At 48.8% G+C, this 12,862-nt stretch overlaps 1 protein-coding gene across 1 annotated transcript in view; it reads left to right on the top strand.

Annotated features, from left to right (window-relative positions):
• The window catches only part of LOC138505049 (uncharacterized), a 271,079-nt gene that overhangs the window by 124,933 nt on the left and 133,284 nt on the right, over positions 1 to 12,862 (top strand). The window lies entirely within an intron of this gene.

Genomic DNA, 12,862 nt, shown 5'->3' with positions numbered 1-12,862 from the left:
CCTGTGCTTCCGTGTCCCCATCCCAATGGAGTCCTATGTGATTCTATGGGAATGGGGACTTACATTTTACCAGCACCTGATTTCCCTGGCAGCCGGAGTTGTAATTTCCCGGTGGCACTGGGAATTCACACGCTAGTAAAATATTACGGGTCCGGCAGCAACCCGCCGGTAGCACCGGCAAGGTTACCGCCGGACCCGTAATGAGGCCCAAAATGGCTTATTTAGGGGCCTGATGTATGCTGCAGATGAAAGTCTGAATCGTCACCATGCCTGAAAATGTCACTTCCTGGTCTGCAATCTACAAAATACAGATGAAACAACAACCTTTGTGTCACTAAACAAGGGGACACTCTCTCATAACACTGACAGGTGATAAACGGCATAGCCCCTTGACCTATCACAACCTCCCACAACATTGGCCCTCATTACGAGGTTGCCGATAGGCCACCAGTTGTTCCAACAGCCTACCGGCATCTTCGGCTTACCGTTTCCACCGCCCGATATCCCAGTAATACCGGGATATTGCGTGCAGCGGTGGAACGGTAAGTTCCCATTCCCGTGGAGTCCCTCCACGGCAATGGGAACACTGAAGCACCAGCGCTTCAGTGAATTGTCTGCCAGTATGGGCCTGAACTACCGGCAGGCCAGACCTGCTGGTATTTCACAGTCCCTACCAGCAGACACGGAGTGAGCCGGTCTGGAAAATGTGCCATTAACGTTGTTACAGCACCTTATTCCAGGACTCACTCCTAATGAGGGCCATTGTCTGTGCCAGGGTCCTATTTCCGCCTGACCTTCACCTGTTTTAGCAGATCCCTGTTGACAAAATATGTTTTTGCTGACCTGTTGCATCTAATGTGCAGAAGGCTTCTTTGCACATAATGGGTGGGTCTGCGCTAATGCTCCATTTATTTCAGCACCACAATAATACTTGAAGCTGCTCCTGTTGACACCACTAGACACCACTAGACCTCCTGCAGGTATTTCCCTCTTTCCAGTTCATAATCTCACTTTTGCCTAATAAAACGTGGATAAGTACAGGCATAGAGAGGAAAATCTGCAGGGGTCTTCCAGCATATAAACTGAACTCACTGAGAAAATGATACCGCAGATAGTTTGGCTGCTCACAAGGATCTATCCTACTTGTTTCTGCTTGCTTTACTGCCAGTCACCAGACACCATTGCTCGATGAAGAGCACATGATTTTATTCCCACCCTTGGTGGTAGCAATACGAAATGTTATCACCATTGACCGGCTGTTCCAGGGGATGTGCGCCAATAGAGGTGGCTCTGCCAGGGGAGAGGGGCCTTGTGCCGAGCCCTGCCAGCTTGATCCGAATAAATAAATAAATAGACTTGTAAGCATCTGCTGCACGTGCTGCCTGCACCCGAACTAAGTTGAGCATCATAATCCACAGGGAAGGGGCCTGATGACAGGGGTGGATTGTGCATTGATCTACTTGGGCATTCGCCCACTGCGCCCGCCCCATCAAAGGTGCCAGGGCAGCTCTGGTGTTGGTTTTCGGGTTGCCTCCCAACAGGGGTGGACTGGGAACCAAAAGAGGCCCTGGAAATTATTTTCAAAGTTGCCCCATACTACACATTTTCAGTAAACTCAACTATTTTCCTATGGGAACATTTGGAAATACCATAAAAAAGAGGCCCAGGGTGTAGAGGCCTATCGGAATAGCTCCTGAGTTCCCTATAGGCCAGTCCACCCCTGCCTCCCAATCTGTGGTCAGTGACCCCAGCTGGCATCTCTTTAACCCCAGCTCATTGAATGCAAGGACTAGGGAGTGTGGGGGATCTGATTGGGTGGTGTGGACTAAGCATTTGCACTTAGGCCACGCCCCCTAACAACAACAAAACTCAATTTACCCCGCCCCCTCGTTTAAAGCACTGCTTATGTAACTGTAAAGAGTGCTGATTATACCATGGAGGCCCACCTATAAATAAGTACAGAATAGGTTCAGAGTGATTGTAATGAACGTTAATTTATTACATCATAAAGTAACTCCATGCAAACATGCGGCTGTTGTACGTTGCGACTTTCTTTATTTCTTAGCTTGGAGCAGGGAGAACGGCGCGTGAGGCCGCCCCCATCTCAAGCGGCTTACGTCATGATGTGGAACGCAGCATGATGTGGAACGCAGCGCGCCGTGCGCGGCCACGATGGCACGTCACGACAGTCAGTAACGTTCTCCGTGAATCGAGGGTCTCTCGGTGGGCTCAATCTGCAAGCGGATGACATGCAGCAAGCTCGGTCAGGCAGAAGGAGGATCCGACGAATTTCATTGCAAATACGCATTCCTGGGTGTTGTGTACGTAGTACACAGTATGCGCATGCGCGGCGTGTACGCCGCGCATGCGTAGTTGATAATAAAGGCGGCGCCCGGCAGTTGGGGCCGGAGCGCCGGGACGAGCAGTCGCCTCCGTGTCTGTTCCTGCGCGGCGTTGCTGCGCGCAGGGCCTGTACGCCATAGGGGCCCGCATGACACCGGCGGCCCCCCCGATCATCACACTGGCGACGAGGAGGAGCCACGGCCCACTCCCGTGCCCGGCTGCAACGCTGTGTTAAGCCCGCCGCGTCACGGACTAACGACGCACCGGCGGCCATTTTCTTTTTTTCTTCGATCCGCTCCCCGTCACGTGCGGCGACCGTGGTTGCGGCCCAACAGGGTGCTCGTGCGCCACTCGCCGACGGCGCTAGCAGAGAGGAAAAAAAAAAAAAAAAAAAAAAACAATTTTTGGAACACCCACAGTCTTGCTGGTGCAAGGCTGTGGCACACAAGAAGAAAGAAGAGGATTTCGCTCCCACCACTACCACAAGGCCACATCTACCACCTGTGAGTACCTAGCAAAAGAAAATGGGTGACGGCGCAGACGATGAGGGTGCCGCAGCCCCGATTCCCCGCAGAGCCCGCAGCTCCCTAGCCCCCATGCCAGAGTTTGATGCCACTGGACCCCCTTCCAAGCTAGGACCGAGGTGGCTGCTGTGGGTTAAAAGACTGGACATGTTCTTCAGGGCAGCAGGGGTTAACGACGATGATGAAAAGGTTGCGACCATGATCTATTCAGCAGGCGCAGAAGTCCACAAGATCTATGACTCCCTGACCATCCCCGTGGTCACTTATGACGCCGTCAAGCAGGCACTTAAAGACCATTTCTTACCCATGGCCAATGTGGATTTTGACAGGTTCGTCATGGGCGCTGAGAAACAGTTAGACGATGAACCCCTGGACAAATTCTGCGCCCGCCTGAGACACCTGGCGACCTCTTGCAGATGGGCCGACGAAGAGGAGATGGTCCGCAACCAATTACTACAGGGGTGCAGCTCCAGTAAACTTCGGAGGCAAGTGTTGAGGGAGCCTGGCCTAACCCTCCAGCAGATCCTGGACCTGGGCAGAGGCCAGAGGCGCGAAAATGGACGCTGCCTCGCGACCAGGGCACAACGAAGACGCATTTGCAGTAGGACGGTCGGCTGCGAACAGGTCAAGGTGGGCGCCGAGAAAGCCCGACACCGCGTCCGCTCCAAGCACCGCCCCATCGTGCTCGAACTGTGGGTATGACCTCCCCCACAGCGGTGACTGCCCAGCCAAGTCAAGAACATGCGCCCGGTGCGGTATACCGGGTCACTTTGCCAGAACGTGCCGTGCGGCTGCCCCTGTCACAACGACGAGAGGACCGGAGAGAGTGGGGCGAAGCAGTTCCCACAGAGTGAGAGGCATCTCCTCCATTGATCAAGGCCTGCAAGACCTAGATCTCGCAGAAGAAGAAGAGGAGGAAGAGGAAGAAGTCTTCTTCATCTCCAGCATCGCGAGATGTTCCAGCACAAAACGCCAACCCAAATGCACCGTCGACATCAAGGGCACTCCCACCCCCATCCTCATCGACACCGGGGCTTCAGTCTGCGTGCTAGCCACCAAACACTACGTAGCCCTGCCAGGCCCACCAGAACTGTCGACATCAACAGCGAGGATATATGCATTCGGTGGCGACACCCCCTTACCCATCCAAGGTGCATTTATTGCCCCAGTATCGCATGGACAGAACTCCATCAAGGCAAGATTCTTCGTCACCGACGTCAGCCCCCATTCGCTGCTAAGCTGTGCGGCGTCAGAAGCGCTCGACATCGTGCATTTCACATTTGGGGTATACCATGCAGATCTTAAGAGCATGCTACACAAGTTCGCGAGTCTCTTCAAGGGTATCAGCAAGCTGAACGCAGACCCCATTCGCTTGCACATCGACAAATCCGTAAGGCCGACAGCCCTCAAGCACCGCCGAATTCCATTTCACCTGAGGGCACAAGTGGAGGCGGAACTGCAACAGCTAATGGACCGAGACATCATCGAACGGGTAGAAGGGCCCACCCCGTGGGTTTCACCCATCGTAGTGGCCCCGAAGCCGAAGCAACCAGGGGCTGTACGCATCTGCGTAGACATGAGGCTACCCAATGCTGCCATCAAAAGAGAGCGCCACCTCACGCCCACCCTGGACGATATCGTTGGAGAACTCCAAGGCGCCAAGGTCTTCTCCAAACTAGACCTCAGATCCGGCTACCATCAACTGGAACTGCACCCCGAGTCGAGGTACATCACTACGTTCACAAGGATTGTACCAATACAAGAGACTCAACTTCGGGATCTCATCCGCGGCTGAGGTCTTCCAGAACGCAATAAGAGGAGCGTTGTCCGGCCTGAGGGGTGTCATTAACATGTCCGACGACATTCTGGTCTTCGCCAAGTCAGAGAGCGAACACCTTAAAAGGCTGGAACGCACGTTTGAGAGACTCCAGGCGGTAGGTCTTACACTACACCAAGAAAAATGCGAATTCCTGAAAGATCGGCTGGAATTCTTTGGGTTCACCTTCCATGCGAACGGCATTTCACCTGACCCCGGCAAGGTAAAAGACATAAGAGATGCGCCTCCGCCCACATCTCCTGCAGAAGTTCGGAGCTTCCTGGGGATGGTCAATTACTGTGGCAGATTCATCAAAGACCTAGCCTCCCTATCAGAACCATTGAGAGCACTCACCAGGAATGACGTACCGTGGCAATGGACAGCGGCAGAACAAAGATCATTCAATGCCATCAAAGAGGCCCTGTCAGAGCAGGAGACGATGGCCTACTTCCACCCCAGCCGGGAATCAGAGATCGTGGTTGACGCCAGCCCCGTAGGTCTAGGGGCAGTCCTCATGCAGGCCGACGAACTGGGAGCGATGAGACCCATTGCCTACGCCAGCAAGGCCCTCACCGACACGGAAAGGCGCTACTCGCAAATCGAGAGAGAGGCCCTTGCCATCCTGTGGGGATGCAAACACTTCAGGATATATATCCTCGGCAAACCCGTCGTCGTGGTCACTGACCATAAACCCCTGATTCCCATCCTGTCGGGCACCTCCTCAAAGCCGCCTCCCCGGATCGAAAGATGGATGCTATCGCTCATCGAATACAGCGTCAAGCTGGTGTACCGCCCGGGCACCCACAACCCCGCAGACTACCTGTCCCGCCACCCCGGCACGAGGGACGCCCAGAATCCGGTAGAGCTATCTGACGCGGCGGACGCCGTGCATCTCGTCGTCGAGTCAGCCCTGCCAGTGGCCCTGTCGAGGGAGAACATTGCAGATGACTCGAACTCTGACGAAGCATTCTTGCGAGTGAAAAGAGCGGTTGCCACAGGGGAATGGCGAGACGTCCTCCTGAACAACGCCAGAAGACACCCAGAGACGCAGAGGGACCTGCAACTGTTGTGGAAGGCTCGACATGAGCTCTCAGTGTCCACGGATGGCCTACTGCTACGAGGTGACCAGATCGTGATCCCCAGATCCCTGGTCACAAGGGTTCTCCAGCTAGCCCACACAGGACATCAAGGCATGGCCAAGATCAAGGCGCGCCTGAGGCTGAAAGTCTGATCCCCGACCTGGAACACCGAGTGACCGAGTTCGTAAAGGCATGCATCCCTTGCCAAGCCGCGAGTCCGGCTGAAAAGAGCCCGCCCATCCAAGCCATGCCACGGAGCGACGTGCCGTGGGGTACTGTCCACGCAGACTTCGGCTCGACCGGCAGAGGCCTACACTTCGTAGTGGTAACAGACCAGTGGTCAAGGTACCCGGAGGTGGAGCTAGTAGAATCCACCGCCAGCGATCACACCATCCTGGCCATGGACAAAATCTTCGCCACCCACGGCTTCCCGCTCGAGATCTGTTCAGACAACGGCGCTCCATTCCAAGGGCAGCGTTTCGCCAGATACTGCGCAGAACGAGGCATCAAACACCGTAAAGTGACCCCACTGTGGCCAAGAGCCAATGGAGAGGTTGAACGGTTCATGCGGACCCTTAACAAAATTTTTCGCATCTCCGTCAATGGAGGGGAAGACCTGCGCCATAATCTGATCGAATTCCTCCGTGAGTACCGGTCCACCCCACATCAGTCCACCGGAATCGCGCCCGCCGAAGCACTATTCAAGCGCATACCCAGAGGGCTGATACCGGAAGCAGGAGAGCGACGCCCGGGGGTGATTGATGACACACAGGTGGCAGCGGACAGGGCCGCGAGGAACGAAAAGGAGACAGTGAGGCGGAGGCTGCCGGGAAAAGAAATAGCGGTAGGAGACACCGTCCTGGTCCGAAACAGGAGGCCAGAGGGGAAACTCTCAATGACATATGAAACACACCCGATGGGTGTTACCCACGTCAAGGGATCCATGGTCACAGCGGCGAACACGCGTGGGACAGTGACCAGAAATGTGTCCTTCTTCAAACGCATAGGACCAGTAACCTCTGAAGAAGAACTGGACCCTGGCCAAAGGCAGGCGGCAGAAGCACCACCAGAGGACGTCGACACGCCCGGAGACCCTGCGGAGCCAGAGAATGTCGAACGGGGACCGCCCAGGTACCCCCGCAGAGAGGGGCGCCGCCCTCCACAAAGGTTCCAAGACTTTATTATGGACTCAGCGACCTGAGCAACAAAAGTCTGTTAAGTATACAATGTTTGAGCCACGTTGGCCCCATGTTTGATGGTTTGTTGTTTGGGGGGAAAAGGAGGGATGTTGTGTACGTAGTACACAGTATGCGCATGCGCGGCGTGTACGCCGCGCATGCGTAGTTGATAATAAAGGCGGCGCCCGGCAGTTGGGGCCGGAGCGCCGGGACGAGCAGTCGCCTCCGTGTCTGTTCCTGCGTGGCGTTGCTGCGCGCAGGGCCTGTACGCCATAGGGGCCCGCATGACACCGGCGGCCCCCCCGATCATCACACTGGGCATCCCTTGCTTCCTGGGGCGGGGGTCACTGCAGGCCGCGCACGACCTGTGTACCTCCTCCAGACCTGCTGCATATAAAAGCGTCCAGCGTTAGAAGCCATCGGTGTATTTAAGCCACCAAGAAAGTGAAAAATGAACCCTCAGGAAAGTTACAAGTGACCACACACACGCGCAAATGGAAATGCCCTCCTATAAAATGCAAACATTAACCCTCATAAAAAAATCCAAGTTTATCCACCAGCCAAGGGCCATCCGAATGAAACACCAAGTTTCATCTCCTTGTCTCGCTGAAGCTGAATTCCCAGGAACCAAGTGCTGCAGGTTAAGTGCTGTCTCGTCCGAGATGTCTTCCAAGGTCCAGAGGTCCCTTTGCTGCTGCAGTCCAAGTGCCATTTCCATTTGTGAGCTGGAGTTAAAGTCCCAGGTCCAGGTTCTGATGATGGCTGCCTCTGCGGGCGGCACATTTTCATCCTGCGGTGATGTTCTGCAATCTCACTGCAAAATCTATTTGATTTATACTAATTTGACTGCATATTTGGCTCTATCTTATCTCTGCCAATGGGGACACAATCACACGTGAGTCCTGTGCACGGGAAACAACCAACATTGCATGATATGGGAACCAGCTCAATACAACCACCATTACATCGAAATAGAAAGCAACTAAATATACACCGTTACATAATGTGAGAACCTAAACACATCCACTTTTACATTACGTGATAGACGTGCACACCTCATGTACATTTCTCGGTATCAAGTAATAATATCCCTATAATGTCGCCAGGAAAAGGTTGTGGCGACATTATATAGGTGACCATATATATATATAGGGACAGGGGCAGCAGGGGTGTCCCCCGCTCTCCATGACAAATAAGTGTTTGGGGCTTGCGGGGGTGTCCCCCGCATGTTCCATGTAGTAATGTCCCCACAAAAAAAGGCAATTTTCAGTGATTTTTTTTGCATAGCGACATTTTTGAGGGGACATTATTACATGGAACCCATTTCTCCCCATGGGAACTCGCTATCGGCTGATTACATTGTTGCCTGTTGCACTGCACCAATGCATTAAAGCCTGGATAGCTTATGCGATTAAGAATGTATGATAGTTCATATTCTGAATAGGACATAAGCAATGTTTCTGACACAAGATATACATAGAGCAGCGTTATCTACCTTGGCTCAATGCTATGAAAAGGAATGATTCTGCACTTTGCAGAGTTCACATGTAGCCGCCTAAATCATATCTAAACCAGGACAGCTATAGCTACCAGTATAAACTAAAGTATCTTCAACATCTGGCTGTTTACTAAGTGCTTTATTACCCTGTGCTATTATATATTATTATATTATTATATATTACTGACACTTTGTAATTGCCTCTTGGATCTATAGTTGTTATTGCTGCTAAATAACATTATTTGCTTATTTAAAACAGATTGCGGTCACTAAAAGCTACAGCAGCTAAAACAGATCAGTTTCAGCTGGTAAACATATGAGGAGTTAGCTCTGTACTGACCTCAGGGAGCCAAGGATTCATGGTATTATTTGAAAGCTCCCTGTGGCTTCCACATCCAATTAATTAGAAAAGATGTGCTGTCTTCTAAGATAATTAAATTGAGTTACACAATACTGGCCCACTTTAAGTTGTCTACTTTATTTCTATGTCTGCTAGTTTGACATACCCAGAAAAGGATAAAACATTTTAATTCTCTATTGCATACAGTTAAAAAATAAAGTTCAACCTTTTACAGTTTTCTACTGAATTGACAGATATAGTACAAAGTTTAAAAAAAAAAAAAACTTTTTTAATAGTTAAACTTTAAAAAATACAGGCTATTAGTCTGTTCATATAAATACATTTTTGAAAAGTTTTCATCGGTCAAGAAACTGGAGTACAGCCAATGCCATAGACTTTGGATTCCTCCCACCAAGCGTTGCCACACATTTTCAATATGTTATGTTATTTGCCATTTATATGGCGCTCTGTATATCATTGGTATGACCTCAAAGCGCTTGTGGGTTGAACTCCCTCAGGAATCGAAGTCCAGGTAGTTGAGAGAGTAGGGTATCATAGGTTGTTTGTGTGCACTCATTATGTGTGCAGCTGATGCAATTGCTTGATGGTAGCTGCATCCTAGCATTAGGTGTAGTGGTATCGAGATCAGTTGAATGTGTGCAGTCTGGAGGTTGGACTCAGAGACTGGATTCTGGCTGCGTTCAGCCTGTGTAGGACTCTTATGTGTGCAGCTAGGCCGATATATCAATAGATTCTAAGCTATGAACAGGTGTCCAGACATTTGGTCGACTGAAAACTGGTCGAATGACATTTGGTCGATGCAATTTGGTCGAAAACCAAATGGGCGAATTCTTTTTTAAATTATATATTTATTTTTTGGGTTTTCGGTTTTTAAAAAAATGGGTTTTTAGAAAAAAAAGGGGTTGGGGGGGACCCCACCCCCAAAAAAAGGGGTAAAAATAAAAAAATTCGACCATTTGGTTTTCGACCAAATTGGTTCGACCATTTGTCTGGAAACCCTATGAACATACTTTTAAAAATATAAAGTGCGAAGAATGGTCAGTGCACGACAAATCACATCAAGTGTTTCACATTTTCTAATGCTTTTATATTAGTAAAACATTTCTTTAGGCAACAACTTACGAACAGATACGATTTCTCTGGTAGGGAAAAGGTTTAACCTGAATCTCATACATTCACTACACAATTGGTTGTTTGGAAACAGCCTGAGGTAAGGTGCCAAAACTCCCAGCTTTTTATGCTGCCACTTTAGATGGGCGTAACTCCCATACTTATAATGTACTGTTTCCATAGTATCCATCCAATCTTTTCCATATAGTGCCAATTTAACAGTACCCGGGTTCAGTGCTAAAGCCTCCCTAGGGGTTTTGTCTTCTAGTAGTATATTAAAACAAAGCTCGGAAAGCCCTGTAATCAATGTCCCACTTGTGGTTCTTAGTGAGATCTCAAAATCATTATATAGCAATTTTTTAAGTGGAATTAGCATTTTACGATATAGAAATATTTCCATTTTACCCTCGCTCGCATTGATTTAATTCCAAGTTCAAAGCAGACTAGCACTGCTCGAATACAATTAGGAAGTTTGAGCACCTTATGCCAGATCATGGCCTGCAAGTAGGCAATGTTCTCCATAACCCGTGGTTGAATTATCTCCACCCCATAGATTAGTTTAGGGATAACCTTTCCTTCATAGAATTTAATTATTACAGAAATTGTCCCATATTTTGCAGTGATTTTACACCTCGGACCTGCTAAGGCCGTTGCCTAGTGTCTTAAAAATTCATAGATATGTGTCTTGCCTGGTTTAGAATTAATAGGAAAATCTATTACTCAGGGTTTCTAGTTCAACCTTATTTAAGAACCAGGTAAATCCTGTGACTCTTTCTTAAGCTCAATTGAAAAGGTGTTGTTTTCAGAGGATTGATCTTAAAACAACTATCCTTGCTAAAGGCTGCAAATGTGTTGGTCAATCTCTGAAGCCCTATCTGTGTGCAACCAAAAGCAAGAAATCGTCCACATGCACCAACCACGCATATTTAAAACCTGCCAATTTAGAGTAAAATGCAGCTGCAATCACAATCTTTTTGTTCAAAATAAACATATATATGTACATTCGGCTTATTATGTGAATGTTGTACTTTGTAAGCCATTCCTTTGAAATATAGTATTGTGTGAGATCTTTAAAGCCGTACATTAACATGAAATTAACAGCTAACCACAACTTCCTGGTGCCAATTATAAATATACACGCACATATGTGTGTTTTTTTAACTTACTGTGTGTAATTACCTCACTTATTTCTTTCATTGACTCACAGATTATTTTATTATCATATTATTATCATAATTATTTTATTATCATATTAGTATCATAATTATTTCGCAATCATAAGTGTCTCAATGCGCGTGCAAGAATGCATTGCTGAGTGCTGTCAGCTTTCTGGTCTCTGGGAGAACCCATGCCTAATTTCAGCCATAGGCTCTTTTACTTCTTGGACTCGAAGCTGTTACCATCTGATTGGTCCTAGCTACAATCCTCATTCATTTTACTGGCTGTTTCATCTAAGTCCTGCCCTTTTCCATCCACGGAAGCGGATAGAGGCCTGGGCCATGCGCCTCCAGTGCGCGCGCATTAGCAAGAGTGCATTGCTGAGTGCTGTCAAATGTGCGCTATTTGCGCTTTAGCACAAGACCTCATTTGATTCTTTTGATCGCCATCTTGAGTTCTTTATTGGTCAGAACAACGCCCATATTTTTCACTCTAGTGTTCTGTCTTGGTGCTTCCTGTGCTTCAGAGAGCCTTTATGAAGTGTTGCAGTCAGCAGGCAAGCGGGTGAGTGGGGAAATACTTACTCCTATCTTGAAAAGATAATAATGTGATTATAAAGACATTTGCTAATGGATGGAATAAACTGGCTGCCTGGAGACTGCTGGGGCTTGCCCCTATGATACAGGATCTTTTGACCTACTCTTAACTTTACACCACTATCTATTTTGAGAGATGTGTGTACTAGGGGCAGGTGACATCATCAGCCTTCACTTTTGCTGCTCATTGAGTGCAGAACTTGGGAGAGTGAGGAAACTCTGGTTGTCTGAGACCACACCTCCTCTCATTGGACTCAATACTGATCTTATACCTTTATTATCAACACTTAGACTGTTAAACAAGACTCTTTCTCTTGAACGGCGACTGCAGCCCTGGTGTCTTGGAGCCGTTTGAACATCTTGTGTTACTCGTCGCCTGCAAGTGGTTTTGCTGCTTAACAACTTGGGGATTTGTTCTTTATCATCGCTCTCAGAGTCTGGGAGTCTCGATATACCCCATTTCTCCGAGGTATCCTCTTCCCACATTTATCCATCTCGGACTTCATACTCCCATTAACAGCACTTTGATTGTAAGGCGCAACCTCTGTGAACGGCGACTGCCGGCTTGGTGCCTTCTAGCCATGTGATTACCTCAGACTATCCGTTGCATGTGCAGGGATCTGTTGTCCAACAAACTTGGGATTAGGGCAACTTACGTGCATCACTTCTCATTTTTGTTTTAATCGTGGTACTCAGCTGCCTTGAGCTCCTTCTCCCTCATCCCTCCTTTTCGGATGCATTTGCGAAGTTGGAAACCTGCTACGAACGTGAATCACCCAGTCTTGTATATAACTGATGAGGAAATGCTGAAGGCAGTAAACCTTCCCTTGCCTCTGTCTCCTAAAGGTCCTCTAACTCCAAGCATAAAACACTCCAATTTGCGGCCCATGCCACAAAGCACCCCTAAAGGCTCCAATAAAATCAAAGACACAGGAAGCACTTTAATAACTACTTTTTTTCCTAAATACGTACATTTTAAATCAAATGACCAATTAAAAGCTCTCTCTAAAGTGCCGGAAATACCTAACGAGCCACACCCTAATGAACAGTTGAACCCTTTCCCCTCTTCTGAACGATATGCTCAAATATCTTTGTGTGAGTCTACTAATCTGTTCAATTTTACTACCCATGATGTTTCCTCTGATTATAACGACTCTAAAAACCGAAATGTTGACTGCTGTGTTTTTGTGCACCCCCCC

This window comes from Ambystoma mexicanum, chromosome 11 (assembly GCF_040938575.1).
Source record: "Ambystoma mexicanum isolate Mex_15411 chromosome 11, UKY_AmexF1_1, whole genome shotgun sequence".
NCBI lineage: Eukaryota > Metazoa > Chordata > Amphibia > Caudata > Ambystomatidae > Ambystoma > Ambystoma mexicanum.
Note: the sequence above shows the minus strand (reverse complement) of the source record. Positions and strands in the feature narration are given on the sequence as shown.